We start from the raw sequence: 16,508 nt of genomic DNA, 5'->3' as shown, positions 1-16,508 counted from the left end.
GGGGCTACGCCTATTGTATACGCTTATGTTCAAAATCTAAAAACCCCCCTATTGTACACTCACGTGGTACCGTATGGAAAAACACAGTGAATCCCCCGGGTGCTACGCGAGCTTAATGCAGAGCATTTCCCCGACAACGGCGCCAAAAATGTGCGCATCTGTCGCACGTGTCAATGCAAGGGACTTGCCGATACACTGTGTGCAAGCCACAAATGGCTCCAGGCACACAACTAGACTAATCTAGCAAACTCAAGAGGGCAAGGGTGTGTCACTCACCGCCCTACGCTCGCCTTCGTGGAGGATTTCTCGCCGCGAAGAAGAAGGAGCCGTCGCTGCGCCGCACTCAACCGCTTCGCCACCGCCGTGCTGTCGTCGCAATGCTCGATCGCACTCTCTCTCTCTCTCTCTCTCTCTCTCTCTCTCTCTCTCTCTCTCTCTCTCTCTCTCTCTCTCTCTCTCTCTCTCTCTCTCTCTCTCTCTCAAGCATACACACACACACACACACACAAGGAGATGATGAAGAAGAAGATGGAGATGGAGCAAGAGCACTCTTCAATTGCACAAATGAGAGAATAAGTGTTTTTTAGGTTTAGGTGACTTTTATATGAGCTTGCCCCATTCACACTTGGGCACCCATACTTAGTCAACTAAGCCTTAATTGTTCCTGTTAAAGTGCACCTCTCATCGGCGATCACTCCTATCCTTTTCCTATTGGACTTGACTCTACCAAATAAATAATACGGCGTCTATCATAGGTGATAGGAATGTGCGTGAGGGTTAACACCAGCACTTGGACTATCGTGACACTCAAATACAATTTGGCACCTAGTGTCTGAGTCCTTTGGCACACATAATCTACCTTTGTGGAGTAAGTAGCCATCATCAATGGAAAAATTCTTCCATCGCTTAAGCTCTTCCTGAGTAGGGGTGGAGCTCTGTGTGTTGGAGTTTCTATCTGCGCGTGTAGAGACATGTTGATCAGTCTCTACCACAAACGTCTTAAGTGGGTCGACGATTGCTAGGATGGGAGCAATGGCTATAGCTACCTTGAGTTGTTCGAAACTGCATTTTGGTCTTCTTCCCAAGAAAAGGTCTTACCTTTTGCGTTAAGTTGATCCGTCATAGGAACAACAAATTTGACATAATCACGGTTATACTGTCGATAAAATCTAGCCATGCCTAAAAATATTTGAAGCTCCTCAACCGTGTTGGGATGTGGCCATCAAAGAATGGCAGCGACCTTGTCAGTGTCCATTTTGATGCTAGAATAAGAGATCACATGATCGAGGTAATGTATCTCTATTTTAAAGAAATTGCACTTGCTTTGCTTAGCATACAGTGTGTGAGCTCGTAGCTCTTCGAACACTAATCGTAAGTGTTCTGTGTGTTCATCTTCACTCTTATTGTAAATGAGAATGTCATCAAGGAAAACCACAATAAATTTTCCAAGATAGGGACGTAAGACACTATCCATGAGTGTCATAAATGTAGTTGGAGCATTGGTTAGACCAAATGGCATAACCAAAAATTCAAAATGCCCGAACCGTGTTCTAAAGGCAGTTTTGGAGATATCTTGTAGTAGGATACGCACCTGGTGGTATCCTGAATGAAGATCTATCTTTGTATACTATCTTACCCAGTGGAGTTGATCAAACAACTCATCCACTCGAGGCAGAGGATACTTGTTCTTGATGGTTATCGCATTTAATCCGTGATAATCTATGCATAGGCACATAGTACCATCTTTCTTTTTTACCAATAGAATTGGTGATTCCCAAGGCAAAGTGCTAGGTCTAATGAAACCACGAGCGAGGTAGTCAGCCAACTGACTTTCAACCTCCTTGGCTTCTTTAGCACTCATACGATAAGGTGGTTGACTCACCGGTTTAGTGCCTGGAAAGACATCTATGCCATGTTGTACATCACGTGTAGGGGGTAAACCCGGTGGTAAATCACTTGAGAACACATCACTATACTCCATGAGTAAGTGAGTTAGCTTTTGCCGTGCAAAAGGAGAAAGTAAACTAGAGTTATGCTGGGATGGAGAATCTTGTAATTCCTGTAATGTTTATTTTACAACAGTTGCACGTTGCTCTATAGAATTAAAATTGAGAGCACTTTGCTCGTTAGATTTGTTAACACTTTGTTTATCAGTAGAATTCATTGCACTTTGCATACCATTAGAATTCATTTCACTTTGCATACCATTACTAGAATTCACCGCACTTTGCTCTTGAGAATTCACAAGACTTGGAGACACGCAATAACACAAAAAGACTTCATCTATTAAATCTGCTTTGTGCAAAATAGAAAGCTCGGTTGTACATATAAGAGGTGTAGATGGTATATTTTTCTCACCAAGCAAAAGCACATGTTTACCATTGGCCATAAAGAATAAGGAGTTGTGTTCATAACTAGTGTGCAATGTGTTTCCTAAACCATGTAGCCATTCCCATCCTAAAACTACATCAGCATGGTCCATGTGCATAACTTGGAAGTCAAAGGTCATCATGTGATCTTGAAAAATAAGCTCAGCCCTTTGAACTACTGTGTCCCATACTTCTTTATCATTCCCAGACATCTGCTCCACCACATACTTCTGAGAGCAGGTAGTATGTGTAAGCTTCAATTTCTTGACTAGCTTATAGTTCAAGTAGTTATGAGTTGCACCATCATCCACTAAAATACGAACACCTTGTCCATTAATAGTGCCATGCATGCGAATCAACTCATAGGGGCCAAAGGTGGGCTGCCACATTGAAGCAGGCACACAACACTTGTGCTTTTCTTCCATATGAAGAACCTCTACAGCACAATATTTAGGAGATGAATCTAATGTGAGGTGTTGCACCGTGTGCATGGCCTTTTCTTTGCCTTGCAAAAGAGGACAATATTTCTTGTTATGTTGGTCCGAAAGACATCTAAAACACAAATTGTGTTTCTTTGCACGCTCAAAATCAGCAGTGTTGAGAGACCCACGTGGAGTATCTCGTGATTGCTTAGGCTTCTTAGCCTCTTGTGGGCGTGGAGAGGTAGATTATCTCTTATTCCTCTTGGAATTTGTGGGAGATCTACCTCGCCAGTGGCTCTTAGCCACATTGCTCTTAGCAAAAGTATTCTTAGAGTAGGGAACATCTCCTTTCCTCTCTTGGTCATCATCATATCTTTGGGCATGATTGATGGCTTCTTCCAAAGTTTTTGGATGTTGGGTCTTGACATGATGATGATAGTCTTTGTCAAGACCCCTATTAAAACCCCGTATCTTTTGGAATTCATCTAGACCTTCTAGTTTTAATATCATTTTCTGATACTTCGAAAGGTACTGTGTGAGAGAGAGGCCAGACATGCGGCATGCATCCCATGCTAACCAATTCTTATCTTCTTCATTGGATTCCAAAAACTCTTTGGAGAAAGAAGCTTGAAAAGCAACCCAAGACGGAGGACGAGCATCTATTGAAAATGTCATCCACCACTTGTAGGCCTTGCCTTTAAGAGATAGACTTGTTTTCACAGCCGTATTTATATCCGGGGTGTGTCTTAATCTATGAATATCACTCCATTTGTGTAAGAATGTATTGACCGTATCCTTGTTGCGATCACACTCTTCCCCGTGAAACTCAAGAATGGTGATATTCTTAAGTAATGCATTGCTACCTTCTGCATCTTTTGCAGCACTTGTCTCTTGGACTCCTTGAGTCGTGCGAGCTTAGTTGCCTTGAACTGTGCCACTTGTGGCTCCTTGAGTCGTCCGTGAATTCATAAATTTCACAAGTAACTCCGTAAGATTGGAAACATTTGCATTGAGTGCAGAGAGATTTCTTTCAAGTACGCTTTGGCGATGTTCCAAAGTCTTGAAAGAATCCATATCTACAAGCCCATGATCTCCTAGATCATCATCATCATGCATATTAGTGTCAGCAGCACCCGTGGTGCCCTAATTTTGATCCACGTGCTTAACATCAAAAGTGTGTGTAGGTGGGATATCCTCACTAGCCATGGTAAACACACACTAATGTAAAGCAAGAAAAAACGTCAACTTGTACCTTGTGAAATTGAAGTCTTTGTGTTTTGTATGCCCGCGATTTGCATTGCATGCGAACCTCGCCTTGCGGGAATTGTAGCGCTTCACATGTCGTTCGTCATAAGAACACCTTTGTTGCCTCTTCACAAAAACTCGTCGTTTTTGTGAAGACTTTTGCTCACTTTGAAGCTACCTACTTGAGGAAAAAAGAATTTTTGGAGGAAAACTTGCCTTCCTCCAAGAAGTCCAAGAAGTGAAAAGGAAGGGTGAAACTACTTCCTTGAAGTTTGAAGATTTCCCTTTCCTTCTAGCTTTCTTTTCAACACAAGTATGGTATCTTCCCTTGTTATCTATACTAATAGATAAAGGGGGAGGGAATTCCAGTTCCCCCCCCCCTGACACGCGTCAAAACAGGAGATCAATCCGGCAGTGTCGTCTGCAAGTCCGGGAAACACAGTGATGCAGGGAGAGAGAGAGAGAGAGAGAGAGAGAGGCGGCGAAGCCGCCGGCTACACTAGTATATAATAAGGGTCAATAGCTTGATGGTAAAGTGTTGGCCTCTTACCCTCATGGGGTGGGTTCAACCCTCCTTCATGCAAGCCCGTGCAGCCAGCGGTGCCAACGAAAGCCTTCAGAGCCTCAGTGTCGTTGAGTTGTCAGTCGAGTTTGCCTTGATCGCCCACCGTGGAGGGCATATGTGGGGCATCTGCGTCCAAGCAGCTATCATTGTCTGTCCACGCACGCTTCACACAGGAAACTGTGCCTGTCTTCTTTTTGTTGCACAGCAGAGATGTCGTTGTCTGTGGAACGAGGAAGAGAAGAAGCGCGTCGCATGCACATGCAATCCGTTTTCGCCTCCTCCCAAAAAAAGCTCGGATACCAGTGAAAGGGAAGTGGTAATGCATCTGCTAGTCTCCACCCTAGTCTCCACCCAACCGTGCTATCTTATAGCCTCCCCGTAGCGTACACATTGTCCGTCCATGCCGGTGGCCTTGCCCATAGGACCCATGTCCTTACATAGGGAGGCGTGTAGTAGTGATGATGTCAACCCGATAGGGAGGCAAGGCGCGGCTGTTGATGGCCGATTACCCAAAAGTCATGACCTTATAAGCAAAAATTCCCCATTCCGTTGGAAAATGGGATCTATGGTCAATTGGTTGTAACCAAAGAATCCATCCAAGAAACTATAGGCCTCTTTGCCAGCTACCCGTCACACTACTTGTTCAAACATATCTCACACGCATGCATCATGGTAGAGTTTAGGATTCATCCACCCTAGCTTAGATTGATCCTTCTTTTTAACATGGTATCAAAGCTAGGTTTCTAGAATTGGGTAGTGTCTTGAGTCAGGCATTGAGAGAGTCTCCACTAAGTAAGTAACCGGTCACATTACTTGTTCAAACATATCTCACACGCATGCATCATGGTAGACCTTAGGATTCATCCACCCTAGCTTAGATTGATTCTTCTTTCTAACATGGTATCAGAGCTAGGTTGCTAGGATTGGGTAGTGTCTTGAGTCAGGCATTGAGAGAGTCTCCACCCTAGCTTTAGATTTATCCTTCCTTTTAACATGGTATCGCAGCTAGATTGCTAGGATTGGGTAGTGTCTTGAGTCAGGCATTGAGAGATTCCCCAATAAGTATGTAATAAGGTTCATATATTATCTCTATTTACCCTAAGTAAGTTTTTTAACTCTCGTTAGGAGCATATGGAGAGAAAGAGACATAGAGAGACCCATCACAAAGAAAACCCATAAGGGGAAGCCAGGTAAATTTTATTGAAGGAAGAGAAGAATAAGAAGAGGAAGAGGCACCGGCAAGGGAAGAAGCTACAAGGAGGAGTGGAAATCTGTTAAAGAATGATTTGTGCAAACCCCCATGTATGTATGCATATGTCAAGACGTGGGCTAATCATAGGGATGGGAGATCCGCGCTAGGCTATAGAAGTTTGGGCCAATAAGTAAATGCATCTGTCAAGATTTTCACTAGCCATTGTTGGGCTAAAGGAATCTGGGGAACCATGTGCGGGCTATGCTACTAGGGGAGTAGGCATATAGGACATGGATATGCTACTAGGGGAGTAGGCATATAGGACATGGATATGCAAAGATTGTATCTTTGAGGGGGGTGTTGAAATTTGTGTCAAGTTGTGACAGTTTTGGTAGAGAGTGAAGGAAAGAAAGGATGGTGGAAGGTAAAGGTTCACAATCCCATATGCAATGTAGTAGATAATGGCCAAGTATACAAGATTGTGTTTATGAGTCCAAGCTAATCTATCTTGGAACCTAATTTGCTTGAGACACACTAATTGTATACATATATCTCACACGCATGCATCATGGCAGAGCTTAGGATTCATCCACCCTAGCTTAGATTGATCCTTGTTTTTAACATAGGTTTTCTGAGGACATCTCTGTAAGAGTGGTCCTTCAAATTTACTGCTCCCGCTTGCAAGTAAAGATAATCATTTCCCCAATCTTGGATCAATTTTATTTGTCTCATGAATGGTCTTCCCAGGATGATGTCATAGTTGAGTTTCTTTCCAAAATCTACAATGAAAAAGGTCAATTCCACAAGAGTTGACTATCACGTTTCCTAATAAGCCCATCAATTTCTCAATGTGTCCATCTGTCAGTTGTGGTAGTTTCATCCTTGTTTGTCTAATTGATGGTTTTTCTCAGGCTTCCCATACAGCTTTTGTTGTTGTGGATATGCCTACCCCACTATCCAAAACAGCCATGGTTGTTACATCATTGTATTGTACAAGGGTCATGTTTCATTCGTTCCTCTCGCAGTAGTCTCCTTCTTTGTTCATGGGCACAAAGTTGACAAGTTTAGCACGTATCTCGTGATTTTCCAATTCCTCTATGTTTGTTTGGGTTACTCCTATTAAGCCAATATTTTTCATAGTAGATTGCAGAGCTCCTCGTAGGTGTGATTGTATTTTTAGTATCTCACCCAATGTGATTGTGCATTGGATTGGAGTTGACATAATGGATTCCAAATTTGCCACATCCAAAGATTGTGTTGGCTTATTTAGTTTCATTGTTTTGCAAACCAATGATTTCTCTTCATTTTCTCCTAGGTACAAAGGTAGTATTTGCAGTGTTCCCGCTTTTGATGAGCCTAACTTCTCTAATCCCCAATGTCCATACAAAGATTGTTCATCTAATTCCATAGGTGTTCTATCCAGCCATACTTCTTCAATTGGAGATGATTTCAGCGTCAAACTCCCCTCTTTTGCTTCCCATAGGTGGTTTGGCCAATCCTCCTTGACTATGGACACTCCGTCCCATCCCTCCTCACTATCAAAAACTATCAATTTAGGTAAAGGTGTGTCAATGTCTCCTAGAGTTTTCTTCAACTCTTCCTTCTCTTACGTTTTTCCCTTATTGGTTTTAGTCTCAATTTCTATTGATTTTCCTATGAATTCCAACTAAGGTTTTTGTTTTTCCAGCATGGACTCCGTTATTTGGACTAAGTTTTTGTATGCTTCTAATTTAGAAGCTTCCATACCAGGTGCTAGATAGTTTTTCTGTTTGGTTTCCAATGTCTGGCCTTGCCTTCAATCTGACTTGGAAAGTTTCCAAGGCTATGTTGATTGGTTTATATATTTTGTCAACCAATATCGATCCTATTGATTTCGATTGTGGTTCTTTGAATTCTGATGATAGCATCCACATATTTTCCTCTACCTTCTTTTGCACTTTCTCTTCAACCTCTCTAAGTTTTTTTTGTCTCCAAAGGTCATATTGTTTGCCTCATTCTTTCTTGGAATCCTTTGTTGGCCAGTCAGTCATGTCTAACGCATTGTTATTTCTTTGTTTATTCCCCTTAGCATGTGCCCTACTCAAATCAAAATTCTGAGTTCCCCCTCTGAGGAGCTACTCGGCACAACTTGAACTATGTTTATAGCGGTTTTCCCTTTGTTTACTGGATTCCTAGGAAATTCTTTTGAAATATGTTTGCCCTTGCGACCACATGCTCCACAAAATGTCTCTATAAATCTCACATTCTTATCTAATTCAGGACAATTATTTTCCCATGGTCTTTCGCAGTTATGGCAATTTTTGATTTTTGGTTTTGGCATTGGTTTGATCATGAGCGGTCTAGCTCCTTGGTTTGCAATAAACAAGTATTGCCTCTAGAAGTGCCTAATAAATTGGTTATACTTTTGCAGGTGTTGACTAAGTATAGCATTCTTCCTCTAGTACCCCCATTGGTACAAAACTAGTATCAGGGTATGGTGTACCGAGTACTAGAGCATGTTCATCCGCCTGCCCCTCAGGCAATATGTACTTGACTGGTATGGTACTGTTCCCTGGTAGTGATGATTGCTAGCCTAATACAGGTTGTGGTCTCTCCATATATTGTCTCTACATCCATGCCACATTTGGCAATTATCAATACATAGGTTTTCCTTGTGGTCTCATTGGAACATACTAGACATCTCCATTATGATTGGGCTTGTAATAGCACTTGTTTGTCTCATGGTTTGTCCATTTTCCTTCAATGGTACACCATTTCAATGGTATGTGTTGTTTGATAGGTCGTCCCTGAGGGGAACCCTATCCTGGCCCTCTCATTGGCATCCTTTGTATGTTGGTCATCATGTCGTTCATGCGTTTAAGCATGTCTTCTATAGCATTGGCAGGAGCTGCCATAGTTGGTCCTACTTGTGTTGGCATAGTAGATGTGGTTCGCTCATTTTTTGCACTCTTAACACTGCTTTCCTCGTTGAAAAACTGGCAATTATCTCCTAAGTCAAAAGCGTCCAGGTTGCATGGTTCCCAAGTGGTGTTTTTTTTGCTATAAAAAATAGCATGCAAATCCTTGTTTAGTAATCCCTCTAAAAACAGTAAGACAAGTTGCTTCCTGCTTGGAATTTCCAACTCCAAAATGTATATTCTCATTTTTTTACTCACACAATCTCTTACCGTTTCTCCCTATTTCTATTTAAAGCTATAGATTTAAGCCACAATGCTATGCTTGATTCCCATTTGTGAGCGCGCAGCAACAAATCTCATGTGGCAAGGTCGGTAGGTCAGTTATTGATCTAAGAGGTTTGGTCTGGAACAAGGTCAAAGCTTTGCCTTCTAAGGTCATTCCAAACCCCTCAATCTATGTGTGAAAGTTGGTTATGTGCTCAGCTCTCAAAACTTGTATGAAGCTTGTTAAGTGATCGTATAAATCCCTTATTTCGTTATATTTTTTGATCCATTTTTGAAAATTTGATGGTTTGACTCTACGATTTTCAAGGGTGTCAACTACCCTAGTTTGGAATGAGTAGTCCAGATCAATTTCGTGACATTGTTGGCTTCCCAACAATAGACTCAAAGCTTATGGTTGTAAGTGGGTATGTGCTTTTGAGGTTTAGTATCTATCAAATTGTATCCTTCTAACTCTAGCATAGGCGGTCCTTCCTTCACAGCCTTGTTTGGATTTAGAGTGAACTTCCAATCCCCATTTGTCTACCAAATTAGGATCTTGTATCTTGAGGTATTGCACTCCATTTTGGTCCATATAGAAGGTGTCTTGTTTGTTTTCCCTAAACTCCTCTTCAAACTCGACGGCATTGTCATCTACCCTTACGACAAATTCCTCGTTAGGATTCAAATAAATATGGGCTTTGTACTGGTTAGTCTTTCAGAATATGCTTGAACTTGAGTGATGTCCCAGTTCCTACTCGAGTTTTAAAAAAAGACATATTAGAGCTTGAGTTGGAGTAAGTGTCTGGCACTTCTTCCGCTATGGTCTCTAATGGTCTCCCTTGGTTTACACTTTCTTCTGTGGACACTTTGCTCTCAGTTTCATGGTTATAGCCTTGATTTGCTCTGTGTCTATTCTCAATAGTCTTGGGTGGACAAGTTTTGCACAATTTTTCCTTGGTTTGGGTGATGTCCAAAATCACATACCATGCAGCAATAAATCTTAAGCAATACCAATCCAAATCATTTGAAATTTGGCATTGAGGGGTCGGGAGTTACAATCTGGAAGCTTATAACCCCGCTAGAATAGACTCATAATTACATATTCAATAGAGTACTTACTTTGGGAATCAATAAACTACAATATCTCATGGCTATAAGTGTCTAGAATGTATGAAAAATAAAATAATACATCCTCATTGTGTCTCCAGATCATCCTATGTAAGCTAAGCTGCTAAAAAACACCATTTGTTGACTATCGCATGCAAAAGCTAAGTCATATGTGAACACATGCCCAAGCTACACTTGACTTTGGGCAACGAGATGCAGCTATCCATGATAAGCATGCAACACATTGGCCAATCATTGGCGAGAGCAAGTTTCTCACTTATCTCCTACATCGACTTCTCTAGCCTCTTCAAGGTTTGAAAAAGGAAGCTCGTCCTCTCTATTTGCGGCATAAATTGCTTGTAGTTCCAAGCTTGGCCTCTCCTTCCCCTCTATCCTCATCATCTACAACCTAAGGATTTTACCATTTTGAAGTTTCTTTGCTCGTCACTTGACACTTCCATTTTGAAAAAAAATTCATGAAGCTTGAAGTTGCTTGTGTTATTATGATTTCCCTAGTTGGAATTCCATGTGTTTGAAGCTAAAATTTTTCTTTTGTGTTTTGCCAAATTTTTGTTGCTTGAGAAGATTTTGGTCTCAGCTATAATTTCTTGTTGGCCTTGTAGATAGACCTCATTGAATAATGTGTGCTTGATGGAGGTTGCATATTTGCATGACTTGAAGTGATCTAAACTTGGCTAAGTTGATTTCAACTTGGCTATTTCATTGCAATTAAAAAAATAGATGTGGTTTTCACTACGAAGTGCATGTTGGTTTTCAGATTTCATTTTGTTGCTTCATTTTAGTTGAAAGCAAAGGTATTTTGGCTTGTGAAATAGTTATCTTTGCAAATCTACATTGATGGGTATATCATATTAGAGGTCATGCATGATGCTTGCTCAGCTTTATACATAGGCTCCTTTTATCATGTTCAAAATAGTGGTATGCTTTAGGATGTAAGACATTATCCTAGATAGATGCTAAAGCATTATTTAGATACTTTGAGGATACTTCTACCTTGGCTTCCTTATGTGGCTCGCAAAGAAAGTGATAGGGAGAGAGACATTTGATGAAAAAGTGGTTCATATTTTTTTGTTTGGGATAGAGACTCACTAAGCCCTTCCAGCTACTCCCAAGTGTTGCAAGACTCGGATATCACTCCCCTTTTCTCCCGGTACTCTCAAATCCCTCACTCTCCTTCACTTAGTCAAGGAGTCTTTCCAATCTCTCCTTTTGGAGGCTCCCCATTTGGCTTTAGTCTATTTCAGCCACACTTAAAGTTGATGACTCAACACATTACAAAAGGGAGTCCTATTATATTGATTCCATCAATCGACACAACAATAACAACCAAGGAGGGAGACACGAGCACAAGGATGTAAATGGGGGTGGTCAAGTTGTCCAATTTGCCAGCCAAGCGAAGGATTGAAAGTGGCGCTAGCAAAGTGGGAGCAACCACAAACACTACAAGTCATGAAGGGAAAGAAAGAAATAAAAACCAAGAAAACATGGTTAGTCCAAACTAAGGAAACAAATAAAAGAAGGACAGAGAATATTGTAAGGATGCATGGGTTGTGAGCTTATACACATTTGTGGCGCTATACATGATGACTTTGGGAGACCTCCCAAGCAGTGTGTGGATCTTTGGTTGAAGGTTGCAACACAGGTTGCATCACTTTTTCCAAAATGTGACAAAGATGGCCATGCTTGTAGAAAAAATGAGGATGCATGTTCGATGCATACGAGAGAGACAAATCTCACAATTCTATTTTGTCCATAGTATCGATAACATGTGATTGGTATGACATAGTGGACAAGTACATCCTTAGCAAAGCAAATGTAGTCAGCAAGTCCCATGCTTCAGCGTTTGGCGACTCCAACGACACTGACATGCACGAATAGTTGAGTCCCTCATAGGAACATGTATACTATAGAAGATGGAGGAGAAGGTGCATCATTGGCTACAAAAGAAAGAGTGTTAGGTCTTGCTCAAGACCAACACCATCAAAGGTCAAAAAAATTGAGAACTCCCTTGTTGATATGGTGATCACATCCAAAATCATGGTGGCTTAGCAATGAAAATCAGATGCATCTCACAAGGCCACAAAAGCTAAAAATCTCAAACTCCTTGGATCTCTCAATAGTATATTTGCTAGCCTTTTAGATGTATTAAAAAGTTTCAAAAAAGAATGATGTTACTATCTCCTTCTCTCACTTGCTTTAAACAACAACATGTTTTAATCTAAGTTGTTGATCAAATACAAATTCTATGTTGTTCTTCTATATCGCAAATAATCATATTGTCCTTTGTTGTTCTTTATTGCAAATAATCATATGTGGCATCTCCTTGTTGAGATTGAAATGTGACCTTTGCTTATGTTTTAGGCCCTGGAGAATGAGGTGGTGGTTCTTGCTTGCTTCTTTGCATTAATTAGGACTACAATCATATCTCTAGAGCTGGCATTCTTGACTATGTGCCCCAAGTTCATGTTCTTAGTTGTTTCATGATGACAAGTTATCCCAACAAGAGAGGCTTGCATAGGGAGGAGAATAAATGAGAATAGAGCATGTCGGGCTTATCCCCGGCCATACACATTCATGGAGTATGATTGATGGGTAGCTACTCCGATAGGATATCTAAGAGTAAGCTTCATCTAAGCAGAGACGCCTTCAACTTCTTGGTAGCATGGGTAGGCCCACATATGCCACACTCAAACATGAACTTTTGCAAGGCATTCCCCATTGAAAAAGAGTTTGTGTAGCTTTACATCGCTTGGCTTATAGGTTGAGTCTACAAATAATTGCAAACATATATTCAATCTCCACAGTTGCAGCACAAAAGCTTTCCATCCAATTTTGTGATGCAGTGTCTTCTTCTAGTCTGCATGATCTTTTTATCAAATGGCCATCAAGGAATAGAATGGAGAGCTTGTCCAAGCATTTTGAGGCAATCCATGGTATTCCTTTTGTGATAGGTTTAGTGGATGGAAGCAATGTGCCAATCATTGCCCCTTGAGCCAATCAAGAGGACTACTTCAACATGAAAATCTTCCCCTCAATCACGTGCAGATGATAGTGGCCATCAATTGCGTTGTATGGGATTATAACAGAGGGTGGGTAGGGTGTTCATACATGACTGGAACTTATTTCATCGCAGAAAATTAGGTCCAAAATATGAAGCAAGTTGCATGGGGAATTATTGTCTCTTAGGAGATTGTGTGTATCCAGTTTTTATGGATGCTTCCACCTTTCAAAGCATCAAAGATGGCTTATCTTTTGGGTGATATTTTTACATCCACTATCGATGAAATACTCATGAAGCGCGCTTTTGGAATGCTCAAAACTCACATCAAAATCCTTCTAAAGCAATCACCATGCTTTTGTAGAATGTGTCAAAAATGGTTTTGAAATGCTTGAACCTCCATAACGTGTCCATTATTCATGCAATTCATTTGATGAGGTGTGGATTCTAGAAGCCAGGGGCGAGTTGCAACGAGCACAAGCTAAGTAGGATGCCACACGCCTTGATATAAAACAATTTGCATTGGATTAAATGACGCTCTTGCAGAAGTTTTGTGCTTGATGGAGTCTGAACCTTCACAAGTAGCAGAGAGGGCACAAAACAATGATGTACTGAATGGGCCACACATATGAGATAACTTTGCTAGAGTTATGTTTAAGAGGAGAGAGAGAGAGAGGGACAGAGAGAGAGAGAGAGAGAGAAGAGGAGAGGAGAGAAATGCCAAGGAGGTTTTTGGAGACAATGATTTTGCAGATTTTTGACAATAAATAGGTCAATTTTCTTTTCCAAAAGTTCACCAATACACGGCGAAAACATGTGCAGAGTCTTATTCTATGTATTGGAGGATTGATTTTTATGTTGTTTTTGTAATTCAGCATAGTGATTCACAAACAAACTAACATCATGCAACATTCTTAAATACAAAATTACATAAACAACATAAAAATCAAGCTTCCACTCTACAATACATAGAATAAGACATTGGATATATTTGTGCCATCGATCAATGAATGTTTGGGTGAAAAAACGGAGCTATTCGCTCTAAAAACTCTTATCAAGAAGATCTTTGTCTCCAAAAATTTCCATGGGATTTCTCTTTTTGGGCTAATTTTTGAGCTCTCTCATACCTCATCCATGAAGTAAACAGCTCAAGCATATATAACAGGTAGCTTTGTAGTCATTTTATCATATCAATAATTAGACTCTGTTATTCTATTTTTCTCTCCATGAATGGCTCACTTATATTTCCACCAAAGCGCAATTTCCCAACAAGTTCCCCTTCTTCTTCTTCTTCTTCTTCTTCTTCTTCTACAACATGTACTTGGCCTTTTGAATCTTTAGGACTCGTTTGATTTTTAGCATAATCTTTGAAGAAACACCGGTTGGGTGCATGTCCTTCTTGTTGCAATGAGGGCACACCTTAATGCAAAAGAAATCTTACGATTTACGGTTGCTTGTATCACAATGTGACTAACATTTGACTTTTACAAACATTGCATTATTTTGAGACCTTCTCCTTATACATAACTCTAGCAAGGTAATCTTGTATGTGTGCCCCATTGATTACGACATCGGAAAGAACATTGCCTCCATTTTGTGACCTCTCTACTACTTGTGAAGATTCATACTCCGTCAAGTAGAAGACTTCTATAAGAGCACCATTTAATCCACTACAAAGTGTTGCATCCAAGCTTGTGGCATCCAAATGAGCTTATGCTCGTTGCAGCTCGCCCTACGTTTCTTGAATCCATACTTCCTTATATAAATATGCGTAAATAATGCACATATTACAGAGGATCAAGCATGTTTGGATCATTTTTGGCACATTCTAAAAACAGATGTCGCATCCTTTCAAAACAAATTTGAAGTGAGCTTTGTGAATTCCAAAAGGGTGCTCCATAAGCATTTTTGTGGATGCACAACATTACAGCTCAGAAATTTGTGGCCATTGTCGCATGCAACATAATTGGCTAGAAGCTTTTCATGTCAAAGTATTCCTTATGATTGGCTTGAGGGGAAATGATTGGCACATGGCTACCATCCACTACACCCATCATAGAAGGAATATAATGAAATGCCTCAAATCCTTGGCAAGGCTCTCCATTCAATTGTTTAAGGAAAAGATCATGCAGAGCAAAAGAAGACACCACATGACAAAATTGGACGACAATCTTTTGTGTTGTGGTTGTAGAGAATGAATACATGCCTAAAATTGTTTGTAGATTATTTGTGGATTTCCTTCCAAAAATTCATGTCTAAGCATCGCATGTGTGGACCTAGCTACCCATGTTGTCAAGAAGTTGAAGATGTCTCTCCTTAAATGAAGCTTGCTCTTGAAGATCCTATCGAAGGAATTGTCCATCAAGCACTACTCCATGAACGTGTGTGGCCAGTGATAAACCCAACATGCTATATTCTCATTGCTTCTCCTCTCTATGTGAGCCACACTCGCTAAGATAACTCGTCCCATGAAAGAACTAAGGACATGAACCATGTTCGCATACTCAACTAGGCCATAATCATTGTATTCTGCCAACTCTAAAGCGTTGATTGCAACCATGATTAATGAAAATAAGCAAACAAGCACTATCACCTCATCCTCCACGGTCTGAAACAAAAGCAAAGGTCACCTTCTAATCTCAACCAAATATGAGGAGATGTTACATATAATTGATTGCAATAAAGAAGAACAACAAAGCTCGGAAGATATAGAAGAACAACATAGAATTTAGTTGCAACATAATTGGCTAGAATTTAGTTGCAACATAATATGAGGAGATGTTACATATAATTGATTGCAATAAAGAACAAAGAATTTAGTTGCAACATAATATGAGGAGATGTTACATATAATTGATTGCAATAAAGAACAACAAAGCTCGGAAGATATAGAAGAACAACATAGAATTTAATTGGCCATAATATGTAATTGCGCTTACATGTGTCCACAATTATATGTAATTGGCCATAGAATTTAGTTGCAACATAATATGACGAGATGTTACATATAATTGATTGCAATAAAGAACAACAAAGCTCGGAAGATATAGAAGAACAACATAGAATTTGCATTTCAACAACCTATATTAAGACATGTGGTTGTGTAAAGCATGCCAGACAAGGAGATATTTACATCATGTGGTTGTGTAAAGCACACCAGACAAGGAGATAGATCATTCTTTCTTGAAACTTTTTAATACATCCAAAAATCTAGTAAATGCACTAGTGAGAGATTTAAAGAGTTTGAGCTTTTCAACTTGGGTGGCCTTGCAAGCTACATCTGATTTCCTTTTCTAAGCCGCCATGTGCTTGGTTGTGTTCACCATACCAACGAGGAAGTCCTCATTTTTTTGGTCCTTTGATGGCATTGATCTTGAGCAGGACTTATCACTCTTTCTTTTGTAGTCAATGATACGCCTTCTCCCTCC

The 16,508-nt window shown here is 40.4% G+C and overlaps 1 pseudogene; it reads left to right on the top strand.

The window, feature by feature from the left end:
• Positions 1-4,614: 4,614 nt before the first annotated feature.
• On the top strand, positions 4,615-13,841 carry LOC147418939 (uncharacterized; annotated as a pseudogene).
• Positions 13,842-16,508: the final 2,667 nt, after the last annotated feature.

This window comes from Adiantum capillus-veneris, chromosome 29 (genome assembly GCF_014529385.1).
Source record: "Adiantum capillus-veneris isolate H3 chromosome 29, ASM1452938v2, whole genome shotgun sequence".
In the NCBI taxonomy this organism is placed as follows: domain Eukaryota; kingdom Viridiplantae; phylum Streptophyta; class Polypodiopsida; order Polypodiales; family Pteridaceae; genus Adiantum; species Adiantum capillus-veneris.
The sequence above is the reverse complement of the archived record's forward strand: the minus strand, read 5'-3'. Positions and strand labels throughout refer to the sequence as shown.